Genomic DNA, 25,264 nt, shown 5'->3' on the forward strand with positions numbered 1-25,264 from the left:
GAGCCCATCCATAAGCCCTAGGATAGCCCTGAGTTTCTTCCCAGCACTAACAACTACACACAGTGATACGAAACTCTCCTCTCTCTACCTCAGTCTGTCTCTCCCTCTCTTTTTGTCCCTCAGTGTGGTTACAGGGATCAAAAGAGGCAATGAATGGAGAAATCTGAACATGTGAGGGATGGCTCATATTATCAACACACAGGCCTCTCTACACCTCCTTATTGACTCCATGATAATAAAATCTACCATTTATTAAGCACCTACATAGTGCCAAATGATGTACTAAGAGCTGTCTATGTATAATCTCATTTAAATTTCAAATTAATCCTCTGAGAGGGGTTCTATTGCCCCCATTTTGTAGGTGAGAAAATTGATCACTATATTTTAATTACCTTGCTTGAGATCATGCAGTCTAAGTGGCAAAGAACAGATTAAGTTTGACTGAGATAGAATAACTAGATAATGGGTTGTCCAGGCTGTCTGTCACAGTGATGACTTTTATGCACTGGAGGAAATAGAAGAAGTGATCCCTGGGCTGAAAGAACAGGGCATCTATTCAAGGACAGACAGATAAACATGCACACACATGTTGGTGCACACATAAATGCACACATGCACATAGACACACATGCACACACACGCACATACACATAGGCACACACACAGGGACTGAAGAAACTGTTAGACCAGTATACATGGACATGGAAGTCAAAGGAATCTTGGATTGAGGTGCCTGGAAGGACCAGGAAAAGAAGTTAATCAGGGGCACTTCCTGGAGGAGGTAAAACTGGGGTAAACTTGAAAAAAAGGGGGGAGGAAAGATAATTAGACAGTGAAGGATGAAGAGGGGCACCTCTCAGGCAGAAGGGCTCTCTGGAAGCATAGGGAGGGCAGAGGGAGACTGGGGTCATTCCTGTTTGGCAAACATTTAGTGAGTACCTACTATGTTACTATGTGCACTCTGCTGCAGTGTGACAGGTCCTGTCCTTCAGCCGCTCAGTGTCTAGTGAGTGTGACAGGAGGCATGCAGCCATGTTAGTGATGTGACTCATGCAGCCAAAGGGTCTGTAAAGAGCCTATGGTCATGGTGTAGCCGCCAAGACATGGCTTCAGAGCCAGTCAGTCCTGGGTTTGAATCCCAGCCCTGCCACTCACTACATGGTGAGCTTGTTACTTACCTGCTCGAGCCTCAATCATCTCATGAGTAAAATGGGGATAATCACAGGCTTTGCCTTGAAGAGTTGTCGAAAGTGTTAAATGAGATAGATAATGCATCTCAAGGGCTTAGCACAGTGCTGACCAAGAATAAGCACTAAACAGTTGTGACTTTTATTGCCGTCATCATTTAGAGCTGTAATAAAGTTATTAGCATGATGCCTGGCACATACTAGGTACTTAAGTATTAGTGCCTGTTCATTCAAGATAGAGGGAAAAATGCTTTTTATTCAGGAGGAAAAGGAAAGTGTCTGCTTTGCTCCCTTGACTGATGTCCAGGGAGCGAATCACACAGTTCTTTAGGAGAGGGGCGACGTGCTAATGAACTGCACAGATTTAGAGAACTGGACACCCATCAGTGACAACTGGTAACTCTGACAGGTGAAATTGAACACTTAGGACATTTCACTTGATTCCTTTCAAACACCCAGAGAGAGACAGTTCTACATCTCGGCTTTTCCCTTAATTGGTCACATTTTGAAGCATGCTGCTTACTTGTGACCCTGGAGTTAATAAACAGCCAGTCAGAGCCCTCACTGTATCGAAAGCAGTTTACAGGAAGGAGATTTGCTGGGTGCCAACAATCATCCACTGGGGTTTTAGAGCAAATTACCCATCCGTCAATTTCTCTTCTCCTAGGAGGTATTGTTTCAGACCAAGGGATCCTTGCTAGAAGTGAGATCAATAAATAGAAATTCAAATTTACTCCAAAGGCACCTAAAACACACCATGTCCCCAACTGGCTCCATTTTCTCGCCCTCCCCCACAAAGCAAATCTCCTTTCTGCCTCAGCTGGCACCGAGCTGTAGGCTCAGCATCCTCCTTGCCAACCCCCTCCCTCCTCACCTTTAATCAATCACCAAATCTGATGATTCCCCTTCCGAGGTGTCTCTCCACTCCCATTCCCACCACCCTAGACCCTCGTCTGGTGCTAATGAGACACCTGCCATTGTCTCCTAAAGGCTCCCCCTGCCGCCATTCTTGCTCCCTTTCAAGCTATTCTCCGTGTGGCTGCAAAGGAGATCCTTCTAAAATGCAAATTCAGTCCCATCATGCTTCGATTAAAACTTTTCAAAGGCTCCCTGTTAACTTCAGGGTAAAGTCTCAGATTCATATGATGGCAAGCAAGGTGCTTCAAGATCCCAAGGCTGCTTACCTCCCCACCTCCTTGCTCCTTTCTTGTGCTACAATGAATGCTTCAGCAGGACCACAGGCCCTAAAAAGATTCCTGGTTTTTCCCAGCTATGCATCCAATCCCTGGATGCCCTCCTTTCCTGGTTGGCCTGAACCAACTTCATCCCTTGCCCTCCTGTGAAGCTCCACCACTGATGTTACCTGTGTGAAGCCTTCTCCAACAGCCATCTCTCCCAGAAACGGAATTTATCACCCTGTCTTGTAACTATGTGAATAAATTTCGATCATTAAATACATCTTACTGTATTAAAACTCCTTAGATTCCAGCCCATTCTCTATTTCAAACTGAGAATGAGGTCAGGATCCTTGCATCTTTGTATCCAAAGTGTGGAGCCCAACAGGCTTCACATGGATAATTTCATTTCACGTTTACAATATTCCCATTGTACTATTAGTACTCCTGGGTACTATTAGTATTTCCATTTTACACAGAAAGAAACTGAGGCTCAGAGAGATTAAGCAACTTGTCCAAGATCATACAAGCAGTAAGTGTCGGAGACAGACTTGAAGTCTGGTCTAAGTGACTTGAAAGGGCTCAAGAAACGTTGGTTTCTTTACTGGATGTTGATCAGGCACTCATTCTTTCAAGTCACCCTCCCCACCCTGAAAACACATTTAGAGCAAAAACCTAAAGGATGTTAATGGAACTGTTTAGGTAAATACTTCATGTACTGAGAGGGAGTCTATGTATACAAACTTTTTCAAAACAAAACTGTGAACATGTAGTCATGGGAAAAGCCTGAATTTAGAGAACTGGGGTTTGGAACAACTCTGATCACTTTTTTTTTTAGCGTTTATTTATTTTTGAGACAGAGAGAGACAGAGCATGAACGGGGGAGGGTCAGAGAGAGGGAGACCCAGAATCCGAAGCAGGCTCCAGGCTCCGAGCTGTCAGCACAGAGCCCGACGCGGGGCTCGAACTCACGGACTGCGAGATCATGACCTGAGCCGAAGTTGGCCGCCTAACAGACTGAGCCACCCGGGCGCCCCTCTGATCACCTTTTTGTTGCATCACTTTCCTCAAGCGAAAAGCTTCAGGTGCCTGCATCTGGAATGGTGGGTACCAGGAGGCTGTGAGTGAGGGTGGTGACAGCATCCATTAGGAACTGTAACAGTAAATTACAAGATTCTATTCGCTGACCATTGATGACTGTGCTGAGCACGTGGCATGGCTTAGCTCTCTGATAACTTGCCCAGGGCTGCACTCCACCAGCGAGCAGCAGAGCTGGTACTTAATCCCACGTCCACTTGCGGCCAGACATCACTACTACACGCTGCTGCATATTATGGTCTGCTGAGATTTAAGCAGTTTCAGTGACTGGAAGGAACCCCCGAGGTGGAGTTTCTGGAGTCCGAATGCTCTGCCCAGTACCATGTGATAAATGCATTGTGTGCACCTGGGGTTGTGAAGGCCACCACAACCAGTAAGCAAGAGTCCAAGTTCCTCAGTGCATCCACCAAGGAGGATTAAGACCTCCTCAGCATCCTCAGGAAGGTAGAAGCAGCAAAGAGGTCAGGGGAACAGGAAACCCCTGCATTCTTGACAAAAACAAAACAAACAAAAAAATTCCTGGCACTTCTCCCAGCCTGGCAGTGAAAGAGTTAACCTAATACTGCCTCTATGATGAATGGCTATAATACTGTCTATGTAATGGGTTTCCTATTTAAATTTTGTGAGGATTTAATCAGTTGGGCGCAGCTGTGCAAGATGCACCATAAACTATGTTGAAAAATATGTAGACATATACATTTATCTGCTACAAATTAAGCTCACTTAGAGGTGGTCTTAATGGCCCATGTAGCCATCATTACAAGCATAAATTCTAAACTGTCTGTTTCCAGTGAATTTGCTTTGAGAAAAAAATTAATGCTCATCCTTAGCAGAGCAGAGTAATAAATGAAAGGACCCTTAATTTGCAAAGCGCTAATAGCCCAGCCATTTTTCATTAGGAACCCCACACTGGATCATGTATGGCAGGGTGGCTTCATGGGGGATTCCACTGCCCAGGCTGGGGAGGGATGGAGCTGCCTTTCTGGAGCCCTACCCTCTGTGGTTTATCTGGTCTGCTCAAAGGAAGGTTTAAGTCCTGGTTCCAAGGAAAGGCTGTCACCCACATGCCCATAAGTTTGGGCTGCAATCCTTTCATGCAGAGATGCACACTGGGCTTTCCTCTGGCTGTCTTACTCTGCACAAAGACAGCCCAATAGTAAGTACATATCTTGGTGCAAATGAGAATTCACAGAAAATGGAAGTTCTGCCACTTTCTTTTAGGTCCCAGGACTGGAAGGGGGACAAGGTGGCAGGGTTTGAGTCCCAGCCTACTACTCTGGCACAGCTTCATCCTGGGAACTCCCTTCTTCTTGCAGAAACCAAGAACTGCCTGTTTGTAAGATGTTCTGTCTTTTCTCACATCCCAGTTGATCCTTAAATTATAGTAACCCCTGGAGGTAGGCACAGTGATTTCCCCCACTTTAAATATGGGACAGGCCCTGGACATGGGTGAGGCTAGAGAAGTATGTAGGTGAAAGTTTAGGGAAACACTCACTCTCATGGCCTTGCAAGTGCCAACTCTACGTTTGCATGACCCTGACATTGAATGCCTCCTTAACCTTTGTTCCTTAAGTGCCTTTCTTGTCTCACCCTAGTCCCGGTCCTGGATGGGGACCAACAAGGCACAAAGAAGTTGAGTGACTTACCCAAGAACACATAGGTGCCACATGAGAGCTAGAGTCTAATTCATAGCCAGCTAGCTCCAAATTTCATTATCTTTTCCATGTGCCAGATAATGCCCACGTGAATTGAGAAGTTTGATTTCGTTCAGCCCATGATGGACACTTCATATGACCCAAGCTGTATGGTAGAAGTTTTCACACATTTTTCTTGTCTCATTTTCTTCTTAGAAACTTGTACTTTCAGAAATCATCTTGTCAATTCACTTTTTTCACTTGTTTGTGGCGTGTATTCCTCACCAGAATATTCACCATTTTCTCTCCCATGGTTGGAAAAGTACTTGACACATTATAGGCGTTCAATAAATATTTGTTGAGCAAATTATCTTATTCAAAAAACATTTAAATAAGAAGTTATGTGAAGCTAGCCTGAATATCCTAAGGCCCAGTCCCAGATGCTCAAAAAATGGAATAGAACAATCTAGAAGATTGGGTTTACTTCCTCTCCTCTAAGTATCAAGTATTCCCACAACTCAACCACCCTAGGAGAGGGACTTGGTGTTGAAAAATCCAACCAGATAGAAATTCAAATCTGGGTTGGTTCTTTTGGGTTCTTTTCCAGAAATCAGACCTGCAGAAACACATTCACCGTCATGTCTGATGGCAAGCATTTGGATCACACTAAAAAGTGGTAGAAGGATTAAAATGCTGAAAATAAGAATCTTAAAAAAATAATAATAACCTATTGAAACCTGACCAGTGACAAAGACACCAGCACTACTCTCCCAGAAATGTCTTGAGAAGCAAGCTACATAGTTTCTTTTCAGACCTAGGACACACCTCCCAGAGCTCTCACCCCCTGTGTCTGGCCACTAGACCAGCCTTCCTGTTTGAGAGAAGTCATCAAATAGGGAGACAAGTTGTTTCTCCTCCAGTCCCCCTCCACGAAAGCTCCAGCATGCCCCACACCATATTTGTAGCAAGCACCAGGAGAGGAGAATAAATCTTTACAGATATGGCCTGTGGTTCTGCACAATTTAACAATTGACAAGATTGTGGAAACAGGCAAGAGTTGTTACTGAGTTAGCACCATTGCCACTGAAACAGATGAAATTAGAAGCAGCCACAGAGAGGCACTTGTCCCCCATGCTGAACATCTGGGAGAGGTGACCATGGGAAGCTGCACTTACCCCATGGTAGGTTCCAGCAGATGGTGTCCACACAGGACAGTTTTTGTGGGCACTGGGCAGACTGGAGTAGGGAGGGGCCAAGTGCAGTTTTGGAGTTCATGTGCAGAGAAGACCAGGCTGAATCCCTGACAGATCACACTGATATTGAAAGTTAAATATATGACTAGACATTTCACAGATATTAAAAATTTTTTGCAGCAAGTAGGGGTAGAACTCATCTAAACCTATGCTCGATGCCAGACAAAGCTAGAGGCCTCTTTTCTTCACTAACAGCTTCTCAGTAGGCACCTCTTTGCCTGTGGAACCCCAATCTCTACCTCCTCACTTGACTCACCTCATGCCATTTTCCTCTAGGATGCTCTCTCTGATGCTTTATCCTGCTCTAGACTGATTACAATTTGCTTATGGTAGTCTTAGAACTCCTGCAAGGTACACCTCTGCCCCCATTTTGGCCCTTCCTGCACTGAGTCTGCCTCCCATTCAGCGCTGGGAGGGCAGAGGCCACAGTGATTCATCCACTGAAGCTGCTCGTCTCCTAGTCCAGGTAAAACCACTAAGTAGAGCTTGTAATAAATGAATCAATCATGGACTATACCAGAGTGTCCCAAACTTTAAGGTGTATGGAACTGGTTCAGATGAAGATTCTGTTTCACCAGGTCTGGGAATTGGCATTTCTAACAAGTTCCCAGGTGAGGACCATGCTGCTGAACCTGGGACCACACTTTGAGCCTGGAGGGTCTACATCACCATGTCAAGTATACACAAAGGGCTATGATGAGGACAGAGAGACAGGGCCCATCTCAGCTCTAATCGAATGAAATGAGGTGATCAGGCAGCCTGAAATCTCTCAGTCTCTTTAGGTTTCACAGAGCAGATGGGCAATCTACCTGTGCTAGCCCTTAAAGAATGTTTTACCAGATGTCCTAAGTACATGGTAAGTCTTATCCCAAATGAGAGGCAGCTGATACGCAGGCTGGGCTTTGGGGGATGGGAGGTTCTGCTGGGTTCCTCTGAACGTAGTAGCCAGTGTTGCCCTGCTGTGACATGCCCAGGCTCTGAGCCAGCCTGTGTGTGGTTTGTGTCCTGACTGCCACTTAGAGCCTGTTGGGTCCTGGGCAGGTTACTCAACCTCTCCATCTTTAACATGGAGATAATTATAACATTTCTCTCGGTGTGGTGAGGGCTGGCCAAGAAAACATATTCTGGTTGAATCCTAAGCACTGGATCAATGTCAGTTGTTCTTACTACTCACTTAATGCATAAATGGAGACCTGTCTCTACCTCAGCCCAGAAGAACTTCAGGGCAGTACTTAAGCCCAAACTGGAGACACAGGAGACCAAGAAAGCTGTCACTATTGAAAAGAAAACCGTAGGCTCAAGGTGGAATCACTTGTCCCCAGGACAGCAAACCAAGACTTACTTGCAGTTTCATCCTCTCTAGGAGTGGAATTTTAAACCAATCAATATGGAATTGTTTGGTCTGCACCAAGGAGAATGCCCTCTCCTTCCCTCAAAGGAAGATGAGGTAATCTGCATGGTAAGACCCCTCCTGCCCTTGCCTCTAAGGGAAGGTGACCTTGCCTGAAGCAATCTTTTCTTTCCTTTGGTAATAACTTCCCTGCCCACCCTCTTTCCTATAAAAACCTTCCATTTTGTATGACTCCGGAGAACTTTCAACTTGCTATATGGGTTGCTTCCTGATTCATGAATCCCTTAATGAAGCCAGTTAGACATTCAAATTTATTTGGCTGAATTTTGTTTTTTTAACACCACCCAGCTGTTATGATGTCAATGGCACAGAGTCATCTGCCTGTAATAGTGTTTTAAACAGGAGACTTGTTCACATGTTGACCCATGCAGATACGAATTCAAGCTACAAATCTCCCCCACAAAGGCCAGGTGCCAGTGAAGCTCTGTGGTGCCTGACTCAATGTGCAGGTCACCCTGCCTGGCCACTTCACCTTCTGTCAAGTGGTGAAGGAGAATTTTGTCTCCTAGGACTAGCACTTTTTAGGCATCTCCGTATCTCCCCACAGGGTCTATTTCCTGACTTTAGCGAAATGGCAGAATTGTGAAGCCGAGTGTTGCCAGATGGAAGAAGGTTCTCTCCAACCTCTCACCAGATAGACAATGGCAGGTGCGATATTGTGATTCATAAGAAATATGTATTTGGTCATACACATGACCAAAATGTACTTTTCAGGTATATTTGGTTTTTGTCCACAGTTCCTGGCTCAGAGCTCCCAAAACCCTTAAAATTTTCTGAGTGATAAGAGCAATGGGAACATCTTTTGTGGCAATATTTGGTCTCTTGTCTTCATTCCTGAAATCACTTCAGAGCCATAAAGGTAATATGAGTGCCTTCTAATTCATAAGGAGCCGCTTTCCACCACAATTGGGGTTATGCAAATGAGGAGACTTTGGAAGGTACCAGAGGATGGGGCAGGTTGCCAGAGGAATGAACCATGGAGAGTTGGAATTTTCAGTCCCACCCCCTGATGTTCAGGGAGGGGAGAGGGGCTAGGAGTTTAAACAATCACCAAGAGCCAATGATCATGCCTATGTGATGTCTATAGGATAAAGCCTCCACAAAACCCAAAAGGCCAGGGTCTGGAGAGCCTCCAGGTTGGGGAACCAGAATGCTTTCATGTGCAACCATGCCAGGTCCCAAACTTCATAAAGACAGAAGCTCCTTTATTTGGGACCTCACCCTGTGCATCTTCTCATCTGACTGTTAATTCTTATCCCTTAATATTGGTAGTAAACTGGTAAGCTAGGGAGTAAACTAGTTTACTGAGTTCTGTGAGCTGTTCTAGCAAATTAATTGAGCCCAGGGAGGGGGTTGTGGGAACCTTTGATTTATAGCCAGTTGAGAAGAGACTGGCATCTGAAGCAGAGGGCAGTCTTGTGGGGCTGAGCCCCTAAGATGTGGAATCTGATGCCATCTTCGGGTAGAGGGTGTCAAAATTGAGTTGGATTATATGACACCCAGCTGGTGTCAGAGACTTGCTTGCCAGCATTGGGGGAGTCCCACTACTGCCATGTCTGACTTGGTGATCAGAAGCTCTAGAAGTATACAACAAAGCAGAAAGGATGAGTCCTTCCCAAAGAGGAACAGCTACATCACTTTGGGATTGATGTAACTGAGTCAATCCCTGCTAATAAAGTGCATCTTATCTGGCCTTAAGAAATTGTCTTTCTTGAACACTCCAGGGAAAGAGATCCCTGGTGCTTTCCAGCTCATGTGTACCACTCTTGGCTCATTCTCAATCCAGGATCTTCCTCTCTGAGTGAGTCATGCACAGCTTGGACCTTGCATGGGGCTTGTTCATTCTCACCCCTATGGTCTCACCTTGATTGCTCTCTTCTCAAGCTTGACCAGATGCCAGGATGCACAAGGGTAGTCCCATCATCAGCCTCTCTGAGAGCACCCTGCTTGTTTCTTGCATAGCACTTGCCACTACTTCTAGTTGCATATTTTTGTTGGCTTACTTGTGTTTTGTCTAGCTCCCTTGCTAGACTATGAGTGTCACGAGGCCAGGGCTATGCCTGTTTTGCTCACTGCCCCATCCCCAGCACACAGCCCTCTGGCATGATGGGTGATGTGTACTCCGTGCTCACACTTTCCTAAGGGATTTTCCCTGCTTTATCCCCTCCATTCTTCCAAAAACCCCTACAAGGTAAGTACTATTATTAGACCCATTTTTACAGATGAAGAAACAAAAAAACAGAGACATTTAGTAATTTATTCAAGGTCACATAGGAAGTAGTGGATCCATGAGACTTTCCAGGTTAGGCTGACCTTGGAGCTGGCCCTCTTGGACAGAAAACTGATGCCTGTCATGTCATGGATGCTCAGAAAAGAATCTGCTAAATAAATGCAGATTAGAAATACTCCATGCAGTACAACCCAAGATGATTTCATTCGACTCAGTTAACTCAATTCAACCAATACTCATTGGGTACTTTGTAGTATGTTAGGTGCTGTAGGGACCTTACCCTCAAGGAAGTTAATGGTGGTTGTGGCAAGACAAGCCAGTTCTCTCCCACATGCCTGATTAGCTCATCGGATGCCCTTGGGACACTTGCATCTCATGACTGAGTCTGAGATGCACACAGATTCTATGGTCTTGGCTTCCACTTCACCATCCTTTATTTATAGATACAGATGGGAAAGCTCAGAGAAACTAGATAAACTTGCCCAAGGGCACAAGCTAAAGTAGGAGTAGAAAGAGGATTTGAATCTTTCCAGATTGGCTCAGGAACCCCCATTATAATATACAACCTCACAGTTAAGAGAGAGAGAGAGAGAAATTTAAAAGGACACACTAGATTCATTCAGCCTAAGTTTTCTCACATGCGGTTAAAGACAGTCAGCTGCAGATAGCCAAAGGCTTGTTTGCAGGGGATAGCCAGGGAGGGGCTGAGCTGGGACCCTCAGGACAGCGCAGTACTCGACAAGCCTCCCTACACGTACATCCACGTGGGCAAGAAGCAAACTGTCAGGAATAAGAAAGAAATAAATGTCTGATAGAATACTTCAAGAAGGCTGAGACTTATGAGTTCAAGTTCAAGCATCTTTTTCTGGAAATTCTCTCGAAGACTTAGTTCAGCCCTGAAGTCATATTTAGGAAGTACAGCAAGTGCAAAAGCAGTAGTTTGCAAGTTTCAGCCATTTGCATTGCTACTTGATAGGGCACCTGTGGTGTTACGTACTTAATGCTCTAAACATACGTACTTTTAGAAACTTAAATTTTTTTTAATTTATGAAAAATACAGGCACTTAAAAACAGTCCTTAAAAAGCTCTAAGTGGAAAATGAGTAATATTAGGTGGTAACATTTAAAATAAACACAATGGAAACAAAACAGTGTTATTAAATGCAAACCAGATATTGTTACCTCACCTCACTAGGAGGTCTGCTCTGCATTTGTTACAAAGGGAGAAAAATTCTGTTACAGAGGTATCAAAGGCATGCTAGCACCAAGCTAAGCCTTTCATCCTGCTATATACAGAGCAAAAGTAAAGTAGACTTGAAAGGGAACCATTTATCTGTCTGGGTGAATCAATATGATTTAATGCCATCTGATGCCATGGGCCACCAAAAACCACTTTGGGCACCATCTGTACCACACATGTCACACTGTGGGAGACATGGGCTGGGAGAAAGAGCATGGCTTCACATCCTTTCTCTGCCACCTGCTAGTTTTGACTTCAGGTAAGTCACTGCTTTACTCTGGCCCCTGGTTTTCCCACCTGTAAAATGCAAGATTAGACTAGAATTTAGTTACTAGGTGATCTCTCTGGTTCTTCTGAGTCTCACACTCTATGACTCAATTCAGGGCAAGTGATACTACTTTCCGCAAACTGCTGCACTCAGATATCGAGAATGTGCCCTTGAAGAGCAGTTCAAAACCACCATCTTTTCCACACAGGGCTCATTCCTGGGCTGAAATCAAGTCGCATGACTTTCCAGAAAGGCTTCCTCCATTGGCAAAGGCCATTTGGTCTCGTGAAGAAGGTTTCAGGGCTTGGGCGGGAGGAGGACTCAGCAAATAAAAAGCCTGTTTGATTCAAGAAAGCCTGCCTTAGTGGGCAATTGGAGTGGTTCACTTTGTTTAGAATATTTTGTAGCCAGAAGAATTATCTGCAATGATAAAATTTATACCTCCCGGCCTTCAAATAAAGATGAGCCCAGGAGGATATTGATGGCATCATTGTTGTTCGAAAGAGAAAGAAAGAGTGGCCTGGTGATTCCATTGTGTATGGAATAAAAGGGCCGGGGAAACAGATCTATTTTCAGATTACAAAACTGCACACTATGGCGCCCCCAGGTCGGCTCATTCTTGGACCATGACAGCTCCTCTCTGGGAAGCCGGGATGTGCTTCCAGCAAACAAGCACAGGCTTGGACCCCCTTGGGGCAAGGGCCTGATTTAGGGGCACAAAGAAGTGCAATCACCATGTGCTCCTACGACTGCCAGGCGGGCATTCTCACACACCTGGGCCCATGGCTGCTTCCCTCCCGCCTGCGGCTTCTCCACTGCAGCAGCAAACCACCCCCCCATTCTTCTCTGCTCATCAAATTGTCTCTGGTTACCCCTGGGGACACAGTGAACTAAAAGACAGCACTCGGCCCTGCTTAGGGACGGAATGGCTCAGGAGCCATAAAACCAACAGCTTCATCCCCTGGGATTAAGCATTACTTACGGTTTCCAAATTCTACTTGAAGACCATGGGGTTCCACTAGTAAGAGTCGGAGCCAGGATTAGAGCCCCCAGCCAACTGTCCACTGTGCAAGCCTCTGACCATGGCAGGCAGCCACTGTAGGGACCAAGAGCCTGGTTCTGGAAGGCTGGCCATCTTGGGTTTCAGTCACAGTTCTGCCACTTAACCCCTCACCAAGCCTCAGTTTCCTCATCTATAAAATGGGGGTAGTGATATTAGGTACCTCACAGAGTGTAAAGAATAAATGAGGTAAAACTTATTCTGCCCTCAGCACAATGCCTGGTGCACAGGAAATGCTCACGAAATGCTAAGCGGTTATTACTAAATTAATGCTGACAACAGTAACTGCTTTTCCCTCCTCTCTGCTCACTCACTGTTCCTGCAGCCTCCATCATGGAATTCCTGCTTTCTCTCCAAGTGTCCTTAAATCTTGTCTTGAGAGTCAGGTCACCTCCTTGCGCTCACCACAATTCCCACCTCACCCTGAGGCCCTTAGGGGTTCACATCCTCCTCCAAAACTGGCACCCTGGTGGGGCTGGACCAGGATGGGGAAGGGGCAGCCTGGGCCCCATAACTCACCCAGTCACCTGGCTGCTGCTCCCGGCACAGAAGGCATTAGCAGCACCACATCTCTGTGCTCTCTGTGCCACCAGCAAATCAAGAGGCCTTCTTCTCTTCCTCCAGCAGGTTGCCATTGTGTTACCTCTCAAATGTCTGTCTCATGCAGCTCGCCCAATCTAATTTCAATCACCCCTCCCTCTTGTGTCCTGTGCCACGCTCTTCCTTCAGGAGTCATCCCTCCCCATAGACCTGGCCACATCCAAACCAAGGAGTTAAGCCAGATGTAAAAATCATTAAAAATAATTGGCTGACTCATCACTTGGATGGGTAAGTGGTGGGTGAGGTAGGATCCCGACCCCTAACTGTGGATATGAATGCTACTCTCATCCTTTTCCCTCCTTTAGACCAATGGTTGTCAGCCCCGGGGTGATTAAAAATATTCCAGTGGGCAAGCCCTACCCTAAACCAAGGAAATCAAAAGCCCTGAAATCTGGGCCAGACTTGGCAAAACTTGTTGGGTTATTGTAATGGCCGCCATGGCTGAAAAGCACTGGTGAGAAGCTTGGTTTGGAGGAAAGAAAGCCAACTTCTCTCTGAGTCCTCATCAGCCACAGTCAAGGCTGCAGAGGCTCCTGGCCACCAGCCTGTCTCTGATGGGTGGGGTTTTTGTTCTCTGAGGGGCTCTCCCCCACCTCGCTGGTAGTTCCCCCTCAGTGGGAGGAAACTTGAGGCAGGCATTTGAGGGCATCCTGCTGCAGAAACTTTTCAATCCTTTACTGAAGCATTGGGAGAGGAACTGGGCAAGCTCACTTCAGACTTTTGTCTCAAAGTGCCAAGTCACAGTGACCTTCAGGGCTTTGTTTTTCTCACCCATGAAATGGGTGACATTTGAGTAATGACATTTTCCTCACTGCGCTGCTGGAGAGTTAAGTGAGATAACATATGCCTGAAAATAACCAATTCACTGCAGAAAATGGAGCAAACACAGCTTGCATGAGCTTTTTCTTTTCCTAAATCCTTCATCCTGGGACACACCAGCCAGCTCCTCCTGCCTCAATGGGGATGCCCTGGGTCTTTGGGAGCTTATTAGCTGAGCCAAGTGGAGAGTTAAACATCCAAACTGACAAGGGGGCACAGAGCTATTTCAGAACACCCCACTGCCCCAGCAGATGGTTCTGGGCCAGATGGCTCTGGAGGAGGAGGGCAGCCAGGTGTCTATTGTGGCAGCGGAGATGTGAGAGGAAGAGTTCACTTGTCCACCTCCCCACCTTCCCTCAGATTTCTCCTCCAGAGGGGGCGCTGCCCAGCCCTGACAGATGTGCAGTCTGGGAAGGTTTCCAGGTACAGCATCGGGAAAGTGGGCAATTAACCCCATACCAGGACCTGCTCTGGCAAGATGTGAAGTCGGTGAGTGCGTGTTGGTGCTTTCTGGCTCTCCTCAGTCATGTTTCCTCACCTTCAACCAATGACCTTCTGCAAGGTAAAGGTCTACACTCCAATTTGCCAGTTCCTACCTCTCTCTCTCTCCCCAGCCCTTCAAAATTTACCCATACTAGTTCCATTTTCCCTGAGGCTTTGTTCTCACCTGCTGAAGTGATTAATCCAATGCAACAATCCATGCCAAGGATTCAAATCCTAATGTGTCTCCCTCCCAGGACTTCCCATGTGATTCTTACTCTCGGTAGGATTTCAGAATCACCACAGTTCAGGGAGGGAGAATGTGCTTTTCGTACCATTTGGGAGAGTACCTGCTCTACCCAAGTGAGAGGACGCTGCAAGGAAATCAAGGAACCCTGCCACTTGCTGGTTGTATGGCTCGGCTCTGAGCATCCAGGATTAAACAGAGATAAGAGGAAGGGGCAACAAAGCTGTGCACAGACCTGAATGGCACCAGCATGGAAATGACGCAGTGTGTTTCCTGTACTTACCTCGACACTCTTTTGCCCTTCTAATGGTGAGCTGCATTTGGAAGCCAGAGGCCAACCAAGCCCTACACTCACTGGAGGCACTGACTAGTAGGGTATTTAAAGTCTTATGCTGTAGGGGCCTGTACTAACATTCAGGAGCTGCCATAACAAAGGACTATAGACTGGGCAACTATAACAACAGAAGTGCATTGTCTCACAGTTCTGGAGGCTGGAAGTCTGAGGTCAAGGTGTGGGAAGGGTTGGTTCCTTCTAAGTTCCATGAGAGAAGTGTCTGCTCCTGGCCTCTCTCTTTGGCTTGTAGATGGCCTTCTTCTCCCTGTGTCTCTTCATATAATTTTCCTTCTGTGAATATCCATCTCTGGGCCCAAATTCCTCTCTTGTATAAGGACATCAGTAATACCAAATTAGAGGCTCATCCTACTCATTATGACCTCATCCTAAGTACATCTGTAAAGATTGTATCTCTAAATAAGGTCACATTCTGAGGTACTAAGGATTAGGACTTTAACATAAATTGTGTGTGTGTGTGTGTGTGTGTGTGTATGTATGTGTGTGTGTGTGTGCATGTTGGCAGGAAGGACATGATTAAATACATAATAGGGCTTCACATGGTTCTGTTGTCATACAGTCTTGAATTCCAATGATGGGGGACCTGACTTAAATGAGTCCTTCAGTGATTCTAAGCCTCACTTTCCTCATCTGTAAAATGGGGACAAATGGTCTCTACCTAGGAGGGGTATTTTCAGAAAGAGTTAAGATATTGTCTATAAAGCATTCAACTTACAGCTTGGCACAGGTGAGTCTTCAAGAGACACCAGTTGTTATTATGATTATTCCACATGTGATGCCACATGGGAACTCTACATGCCACCCCAAAATAAGGGCACCTTACACCATGTTACTGGCCAGACTGAATCCTCAGCTGGGTACCTAACCAAGTCTCCTATAGCCCAAGGCTCAAGGAAATGCTGTATAGAAAAGAATAAAGATTTCCATTGCCATGAAAATTCCTCTGGTAAAGAAGCAAAAGATTTATGAAAGCAAGGAGTATGAGCAGAATTAATCATTCACATAATAGCAATGAATGTTATTTTATGTTTTTAACAGAAGCAAGAATTTTTTTTCTCAAGCAGACTCTTCCTTGAAGCTCAGTTTCTTTTGGCTTTGGAGAGAGCAGATAGCTCAGAACTGAAGTTCTAGTAACTTGGAACAATTCTCTGGGAATCTTCCTATTTCTCCTATTTCACACTCATTTTAAAATATTGTGAGTGACCAAAAGGGAACAGATTCCTACTTAAATGTATCTCCAGTCCCCCAAACCTAAAGGTCTCCTGCCTACAACAGAAAAGCACCACAATTGCCATGTTTCTATCCAATTAGGAGCCTGAGCTGATAAAATATTTCCTGCCAAGAATAACAATTCAAGAGAAAGAGAGAGAAAGAGATTTTCTTCTTCAAAAGTATGGGAAAAAAGCTTTTAATCGGAGAAGCAGATCTTTCTTTTTACTACTGAGGATAATATGATATGAAATTCTCCTCAAAACTGCACATAATGAAGGTAAAAAGAATCATGGGAAAATTCCCTTCTGTTTCTGTAAAATTCTGATGGAAATGGGAGCATTGTGAAGTGTTTGGGTTAGTTAGTCTGAATTAGCATCTATCTTTTCTCAAGAGAGAACATTCTCTCTTTAGTCAAAGAAATGGCCCTGGCTGCCTGTGGTAGGCTCAACAATGGTACCCCCAGTATGTTCATATCATGATCCTTGGAAAATCAAACACCCACCTAGATGTTGCAGTGAAGGCAATTTGTTTTTGGTGGTGGTGGTAATTTTTGATATGGTTAACATTTATACCAGTAGTCTTTGAATCAAGTGGATTACTGTACATAATGTGGATGGGCTTCATTTAATCAGTTGCAGGCTTTAAGGGAAAGACTGGGGTCATTCAAAGAGGAAATAACTCTCTTCAAGACTGTCTTTAGGCTCAAGACTGTAACATCAACTCTTCCTAGGTCTATAATCTAACAGCCTGCCCTACAGATTTTGGACCTGCCAGCTCCTACTATCATATATACTAATTCCTCAAAATAAATTATCTATCTATCTATTTACCTACCTATCCATTGATTCTGTGTTTCTGGAGAGTTCTGACAAATACATATGACAAAGAAGACTTTGAAGATGTCATTAAGTTAGGAGTCTTGGAATAGGGAAATTATCTTGGATTATCTGAGTAGGTTTGACACAATCAGAATGATCATTATAAGAGGGATGTAGGAGAAGTTAGAATCAGAGAAAGTGATCTGATGACAGGAGCAGAGATCGAAGTCATTTGCTTTGAATATGGAAAAGGGGGCCACAAACCAAGGAATACAGGCAGTCCTTAGAAGCTAAAAATTACAAGGACACAGATCCTCCCCTCAAGGCCTCCAGAAGAACCAGCCCTGCTGGTTACTTGACTTTAGGTCTTTTGACCCTGTAACTGAAAGAAAATAGATTTGTGTTGTTTTAAGCCACCAAATTTGTGGTAATTTGTTATAGCTATAATAGGACACTAATACAGTGTCCCAGAACTACCAAAGGGAACTTGTTGAGTATGTGAAATTAGAAGTGCTTTTAGAGCTCTTTATCTTTAAATATGTATAATTATTGCCATTAAGGATTCAGTCTTACTATGTAAATAACTTATAAATAATTAAAAAGGCAGACATCTCACAACAAAGAATATTGATGAGAAACTCACAGAAGAAATGGCGACACCAAATAAACACCATAAATATTTTGGCCTTACTGATAATCAGAGATACGTAAGACAAAACAATGAAATACTATTTTTTATCTACCTAATTAACAAACGTCTTAGTTGATAATATTCACAAGGGAGAAGTCTGTGGTGAGGCAATACTTCCAAACATGCTAATGGAAGTATAAATGTCATCATCCAGAAGTGGCCTTCACAACATATATCATGAGATTTGAAAGTTTGTATCTTTCCACCTACGGTTCACTTGAGGAATCTAGCCTAAGAAAATAATCAGGGATGGGTACAAAGATGAATAAAGTATTACACCACTATACATGGTATAATGAAAACAACTGATCAATGTCCATCAATGTAACAGTGGTTAAGGAAATCATAACAAATATTATGCAACCATTAAATTGAGTGTTTTAAGTCTCTGTAGTGGACTGATGTCAGCAAAAATAATGGTTCCAAAAGCAATGGTTCCAAAAGCCCACCACTCCATAAAAGCAATGAAAAAAAAAACTGGTAAAAATAGAATCTACATCTGACAGCAAATAGCAACCAGAAGAAAACTCAATCAGGAAAAGTGGTTGAATTTATATAAAACATATTTTAACTGGTCCTGGTCCATTCCCTGCTCCCCAGCTCCATGGTAGCCTTGAAAATAACAGCTTATATTCCCAATACTAGCTGCAGAGAAGCAGAACAAACCTCAAGAGTTGTAATTATTAGTTTTGAGCAGTCTGATGTTTCCCTGGAACACTAGCTTAAAAGGCTTGCCATTACTTTACCTAACTCAGTATTCACCCAGTTCTGAAGCAGCTACATGGGAGCATTTGTCAAAAATACTTATAGGCAAATGTTTTAGCTGCTGCTGCCTTAGGCAATGAATAATGTTTGGGGCAAACAATAGATTAATCATAAAGCTTGGGAGGAAAGGCAGGAGAATGAGATGCTTTGGGGAATAAAGCTTTTAAAAGGCTCCAACCTATTCTTGGGAATCTAGAAGGCCATGTGCATTCCAGGGATGAGCACATGGTCAGGAAAGAACTAAGTCAGCCCTAAACTCTCACCTCTGCCTGACCTTGAGATTATGCACAAAGAAGTGAAAGCTAAATCACAGTTTAAACTTCCTGGCTGACTGTTGAAGGCATGTCACAATATACACACAGTCCATCTTCCAAGACGAAGAGGAGATCTCTGTCCAATCATTATCTGACCACTAAGATAATGGAACAGAGACTTCAGTGGCCACACATGATGAAGAATATGGACTTTACAAAATTAGTTCAGAAAAGCCACTAAATGAACAGCCACTACAACAAGCAGCAACAAACCCATGGGAAGTGGGATCATCTGACTTCCTGAGTTTCCACATTATCATATTCAAAATGTCCAGTTATCAACCCAAAATTACAAGCTTATAAAGAAAAAAGAAACTATGGTCCTTACAAAAAAGTAATTAATGTAAAGACTAATGTAAAGATAGACATTGGCAGAATGGGTAAGAAAAAAATCATCCATTGTAAGCTGTCTACAAGACAACAGAAACCTAAAATACATAGATGAAAAAAGAATAGAATTGAAGGGAGAAAGAGACAGCTCAACTATAATAGTCAGAGACACTGATAGTCCATTTTTGACGATGGATAGAAGAAGATGATCTTGCAGATGATCAGCAAGAGCAGACTTGAACAACACTATACAACAGCGAGACCTAACAGACATCTGTAGAATACTATACCCCATAGTAACAAAGTATACATTCTTCTCATATGCAAATGGAACATTCTCCAGGGTAGACAAGATATTAGAGCACAAAGCAAGCCTCAGTAAATTTTAAAAGACTGAAATTATACGAAATATCTTCTCTAACTACAATAGGATTAAGCTGAAAATCAAAACAGAAGGTAATCTGGAAAATTCAAAATAGTAGAAATTAAACAATACATTCTTAATGTCCAGTGAATCCAAGTCATAAGAAGTCACAAGGCAAATTAGAAAATAGTTTGAGATGAAAAAAGTGAAAATACAACGTGCCAGAAGCTGTGGGATGCAACAAAAGCAGTGCCAGAGGGAAGTTTATAGATGTAAGTGCATATAATCAAAAAGAAATCTGAGATTAGCATCTTAACCTTCAACCTTAAGAAAGGGAAAAATAAGAACAAATTAAACCTGGAGCAAGTATAAGGAAGGAAATAATCAAGATTAGAGAAGAGATAAGTGAAATAGCATATAGAAAATGGACAAACCCCCAAAATTGGTTCTTTAAAAAGATCAACACAAAGGCAAAATTTTAGCTGGACTGACCAAGGGAAAAAAAAGAGAGAAAATTCAAATTACTAGAATAAGGAAGGAAAGCAAGGACATTACTACTTCTCTACAGAAATAAGAAAGGATTATAAGAGAATACTATGAACAATTATATGCCAAAGAATTAGACAACTTAACTGAAATGAACAAATTTCTAGAAACATACAAATTACCAAAACTGACTCAACAAAAAATAGAACATCTATATAGATCTACAATAAGTAAAGAGATTGAGTGAGTAATAATAATAATAAAACTTCCAACAACAACAACAGCCCAAGACCAAATGGTTAAAGCAAAATCAATATCAATCCTTCTTAACTTCTTTCAAAAAATGGAAGGGAAGGAAACACTGCCTAACACATTCTGAGACCAGCTTTACTCTAATACGAAAGCCAGATAAAGACATCACAATAAAACTATAGACCAATGTCCTTTATGGATATAGCTGCAAAATCCTCAACAAAATAGCAAGTTGGGGCACCTGGGTGGCTCAGTTGGTTAAGTGTCCGACTCTTGATTGCAGCTCAAGTCATAATCTCGCAGTCATGAAATGGAGCCCTGCATCGCACTCCATGCTGACAACTCAGAGCCTGCTTGGGACTTTTTCTCCTTCTCTCTCTGCCCCTCCCCCTTCTCAAAATAAATAAATAAATTTAAAATATATATTAACAAGCTGAATCTAACAGCATATAAAAAGGATTATTCACCATAACCAGGATTTATCCAAGGAATACAAAGGAAGTTTAACATAAGAAAATCAATGTAGTACATTCCCTTAATAGAACCAGAGGGGGAAAAAAACCACATGAGCATTTCAATTGATACAGAAAAGGCATTTGACAAAATCCAACACTCCACAATAAAAACACTCAACAAACTAGGAACAAAGGGAACTTCCTCGATTTCATAGAGGACATCTATAAAACAACCTGTAGCTAACATCATACATAATGGACAAAGACTGCAAAGGCTCCCCTCTAAGATCAGGAACAAGATAAGGATGCCTGCTCTTAGCTATTCAAATTGTGCTGAAAGTTCTAGCCAGGGCAATCAGACAAGAAAAATAAATAAGAGGCATCCAAATTGGAAAGGAAGAAGTACAACTATTACTACTTGCAGATGACATGATCTCATACATAATCATAGAGAATGCACAGAAAAAGTTATTAGAGCTAATAAATGAGTTCAGGAAAGCTGCAGGATACAAGATAAATATGTAAACATCAGTTGTATTTCAATTCATGAACAATAAACAATCCTAGAATGAAATTAAGAAAACAGTTCTATTTACAATATAATAAAAATAAAAATATTTAGGAATAATTTAATCAAAGAAGTGTAAGTCTTATACACTGAAAATTATAAAACACTGTTGAAAGAAATTTTTTAAAAACCTAAGTAAATGGAAAGACATTCATGGATTGGAAGACAGTACTGTCAAAATGGCAATACTCTGCAAATTGATCTATGGATTCAGTGCAATCTCTACCAAATTTCCAACCATCATATTTATAAAAGTGGACAAGCTGATTCCAAAATTCATATGAAAGTACAAAGGACCAAGAAGAATGGCCAAAATAACTTCACAAAAGAAGATCAAAGATGGAGAACTCATGCTTCCTGATTTCACTACAAAGTAAAATTCACTACAAAGCTACAGGAATCAAAATACTGTGATTCTGAATAAGGGTAGAGTTATATATAAATGGAATAGCATTGAGAGCTCAGAAATAAAACCATAAAGCTGCAAGAGTGCCAAGACCATTCAATGTGAGAAGGGAAGTCTGGGAAAATTAGATATTCACACGAAAAGAATGAATCTTCCCCTTGTTTCATACAATATACACAAATTAAAATGGATGAAAGTTTAAAATTTAAGAGCTAAAACTTTAAAACTCTTAAAAAGAAAGATAAATCTTCAGGGGCTGAGGGTGTGGAGTAATGGAAGTGAATTCTTAATGGATATGGGGGTTCTTTTTAAGGTGTTGAAAATGTTCTGGAATTAGCAGTGATGGTTGCAAAAGGCATCAGAAACAACCACATTGTACACTTCAAAATGGTTAAATTGCTAATACTTATGTCTTGTGAATTTTATCTCAATAAAAAATTTTAAAATAGTGACTATATTAAAGTAAAATCAGTCACTTAAAACTATTAAGTAAATTTAAAAGAAAACTGTCATGATATAGGAAATATCTTATTTAATAAAATAACAGATGTATCAGTTCGCAATTATGTTAAGAATCAAATGTGAGTGTGTGTATATGCAAGAAAAAACTAAAAAGAAATTATGCTAAATGTTAATGATGATTATCATTGGGTGTTAATTTATATTTTTTTTCCTTAGAGCTGAACTGCATATCTGTATTTTATTATTTTTTTAATTTTATTTTTTATTTTTTAAAATTTATATCCAAATTAATTAGTATATAGTGCAACAATGATTTCAGGAGTAGATTCCTTAGTGCCCCTTACCCATTTATCCCATCCCACCTCCCATAACCCCTCCCATAACCCTCAGTTTGTTCTCTGTATTATGAGTCTCTTCTGTTTTGTCCCCCCTCCTTGTTTTTATATTATTTTTGTTTCCCTTCCCTTATGTTCATCTGTTTTGTCTCTTAAAGTCCTCATATGAGTGAAGTCATATGATATGTGTCTTTCTCTGACTAATTTCACTTAGCAGAATACCCTCCAGTTCCATCCACATAGTTGAAAATGGTACAATTTCATTCTTTTTGTGCATATCTGTATTTTATAATGATATAAGTGAAAAATTAATTTATCTAAGTGAACATTATTAATTTTTGTTTTTTAGTTACATAGGTAATGTGAATATTCTCGCTGTAAAAAGAGAAATGAAAGAGTACAAACAAGCAAACAAAAAAGTTCCCTTCTATTTTCCACCTGCTGGTTGACCAGTTTAACTCTGGTATCATCATTTGGTTCATGTCTTTCCAGGTCATTTACTCTTGCTTTACAGGGTACATGCATACTCATTATTCTGCAATTGTGCCGTCTTCTTACTCATGCATCTCGGAAAGACTTTGGTGCCCTCACAGAGCTCTAGCTTCTCATTTTCAATGCCTGCACAAGACTCCACAGTATCGATATAATGTATATGTTTAACCATTCTCTTGTTGGATAAAATGTTCATCATTTTTTAGTTTTTGTGCCACAAACAAACTTTCTTGGTTGTGCTTCTTTGAGTACCTGGGAAAGGATCTCTCCAAGAGAGCTATCAAGCAGTGGCATTGCTAGGTCATGAGTTATATGCTCTTAAAAATTGTGATGGACTCTACCACACTGTCCTCCAGAAAGGATGTCCCAATGGTTCTCCCACCTGCAATGTATGAAATAACCTGATTTGCCATTATGGGTTCTGTCAATATTATTTCAGCCACATATTCCTTTATTATTAGAAAAGAATCAGGCATTTCCAATGTCTTTTCCTTTAGCTTCAGTAACCACCATGGGCACCACTGGACAGAGGGGCTATGTTTTAACACTGATACTGACTGGTTTATCAGGGGAAACATCATTCCCTCATTTTTATCTGCAAGTGAGAATAATTAGAGTTATACCTGGTAAAACAATATTAAGTCTGATCTCTGTACAGTTATTTGAAGTTTGCAAGGTCCTTCTGATCCACAAATCACCCCGTGAGCCTCAGGGCACTTGAACAAAGTAGTGCTAGGTCCAAATCCTGATTTTTCCCCTTACTGACTAGGTAATTGTGGGCTCCTTGCTCAGCTTCTCTGAGCTTCCATATCCTCGTTTGTGGTAGACTGGGGCTCATGGCAGTGCCCACCTCATGGTATAGATGAAGTGAGATGATATGCTTGGCACATAGGATGCCTCCATAACAATCAAATCATGTTTTAATTAGCAGTACACAAATATGCAGCTTATTGTATGATGGAGAGTTAACCCCTTTGTTTTCCTTCCTGCTGCAGAAGGACAGAATGTGGTTTACCTTCACCTCCAGGGAGGTAATGCCCAATCTCCCCTCATACAAAGAGGAATATGCCCCTTCACACACATGATTTTTAAAAGTTTGTTTGCTTATGTTTCCAGTTCTGAGTTTGACGGGCCACCAAGGTGTAGTGTTGAAAGAACCAAGTGAGAGAAATGTCTTTGAGGATAGTAGGAGAGAGAAGGGAGGAACTCCCATCCCAATCTCAGTAGAAAGAGAGTTCTGCATCCCACACTTGGAAAAGCAGCAACAGAGAATCAGCTTGGAGGTACCACAAAGGACAGGATGGTGGACTTCTCCAGAGGAATCCTCCAGTGCCTGAGATTTAAAGGGCCTGTGATATGTTGGGGTTTTGGGAAGATCCAGTACATTTGCACACTCAGGGATGGGGGTAAGGGAGATACACAAAGGGAAGATATACTTGTATCTTTTGTTTCATTACTGCTTTGTTTTTTAAGCCTACCTCATTTATCACAACTCAATTTCAATTATGAATTGTCTACCAATCAGCTATGAAATTTAAGACTACCATTAAAAGTTATCACAAATTTTCAAAATTCTATCAATTATTTGTGAAGATGTTCTGGTAGAGTGCAGTCTAGTACACTCTAAAGCATGGTACATAGGCCATCAGCAGCAGAGGAGATGGTTATTGGAGTCCCACAAACATTTCTCAGTAGTTTTTTTTAGTAGTTACTTTAATATGTACACATATACATATCATTTATACTGTTTTTCTGTGTGATAGTGATGTGAAAGTTCCTTTGTACATAAATTTATTTATGTAGAATGAATCAATTAAAAGTAAAAAATTAGGTGAACAATAGGAGAAGTAGCTCAAGCATATGGCAAAAATTGTATAATCATTAAAGCTTTGAGAAATCTCATGGCAGGTAAGAGCAACCTGCCATGCATGTTCATAAATAGGTGAGTGTTATAACTTGCTCTTAATCCTCTTTTGGGCCATGTGGAAATAGAATAACAAATCAAAGAAATTGTCACTTAAAATCTCATCTACTTTACAGCCATCTCTTTATAGACATCCCCCCCCTCCTTTACCATGAGGCAACAAAGTCCTCTCTTACATTCCATACAGTCCAACCACCTGTCTCCTCCAAGTGAATTTCTTATGGGAATATACATGTTGCCCTAGAGAATGTGCTTGTCCATCCCAGCTCCAAAAAGAAGTCCCTTAGCGCAGTTCTTGCTTCCTGTTCCAAACCTTGGTAGAGAGCTGGCTAAGAGC

Source organism: Prionailurus viverrinus, chromosome E2 (assembly GCF_022837055.1).
Source record: "Prionailurus viverrinus isolate Anna chromosome E2, UM_Priviv_1.0, whole genome shotgun sequence".
Classification (NCBI taxonomy): domain Eukaryota; kingdom Metazoa; phylum Chordata; class Mammalia; order Carnivora; family Felidae; genus Prionailurus; species Prionailurus viverrinus.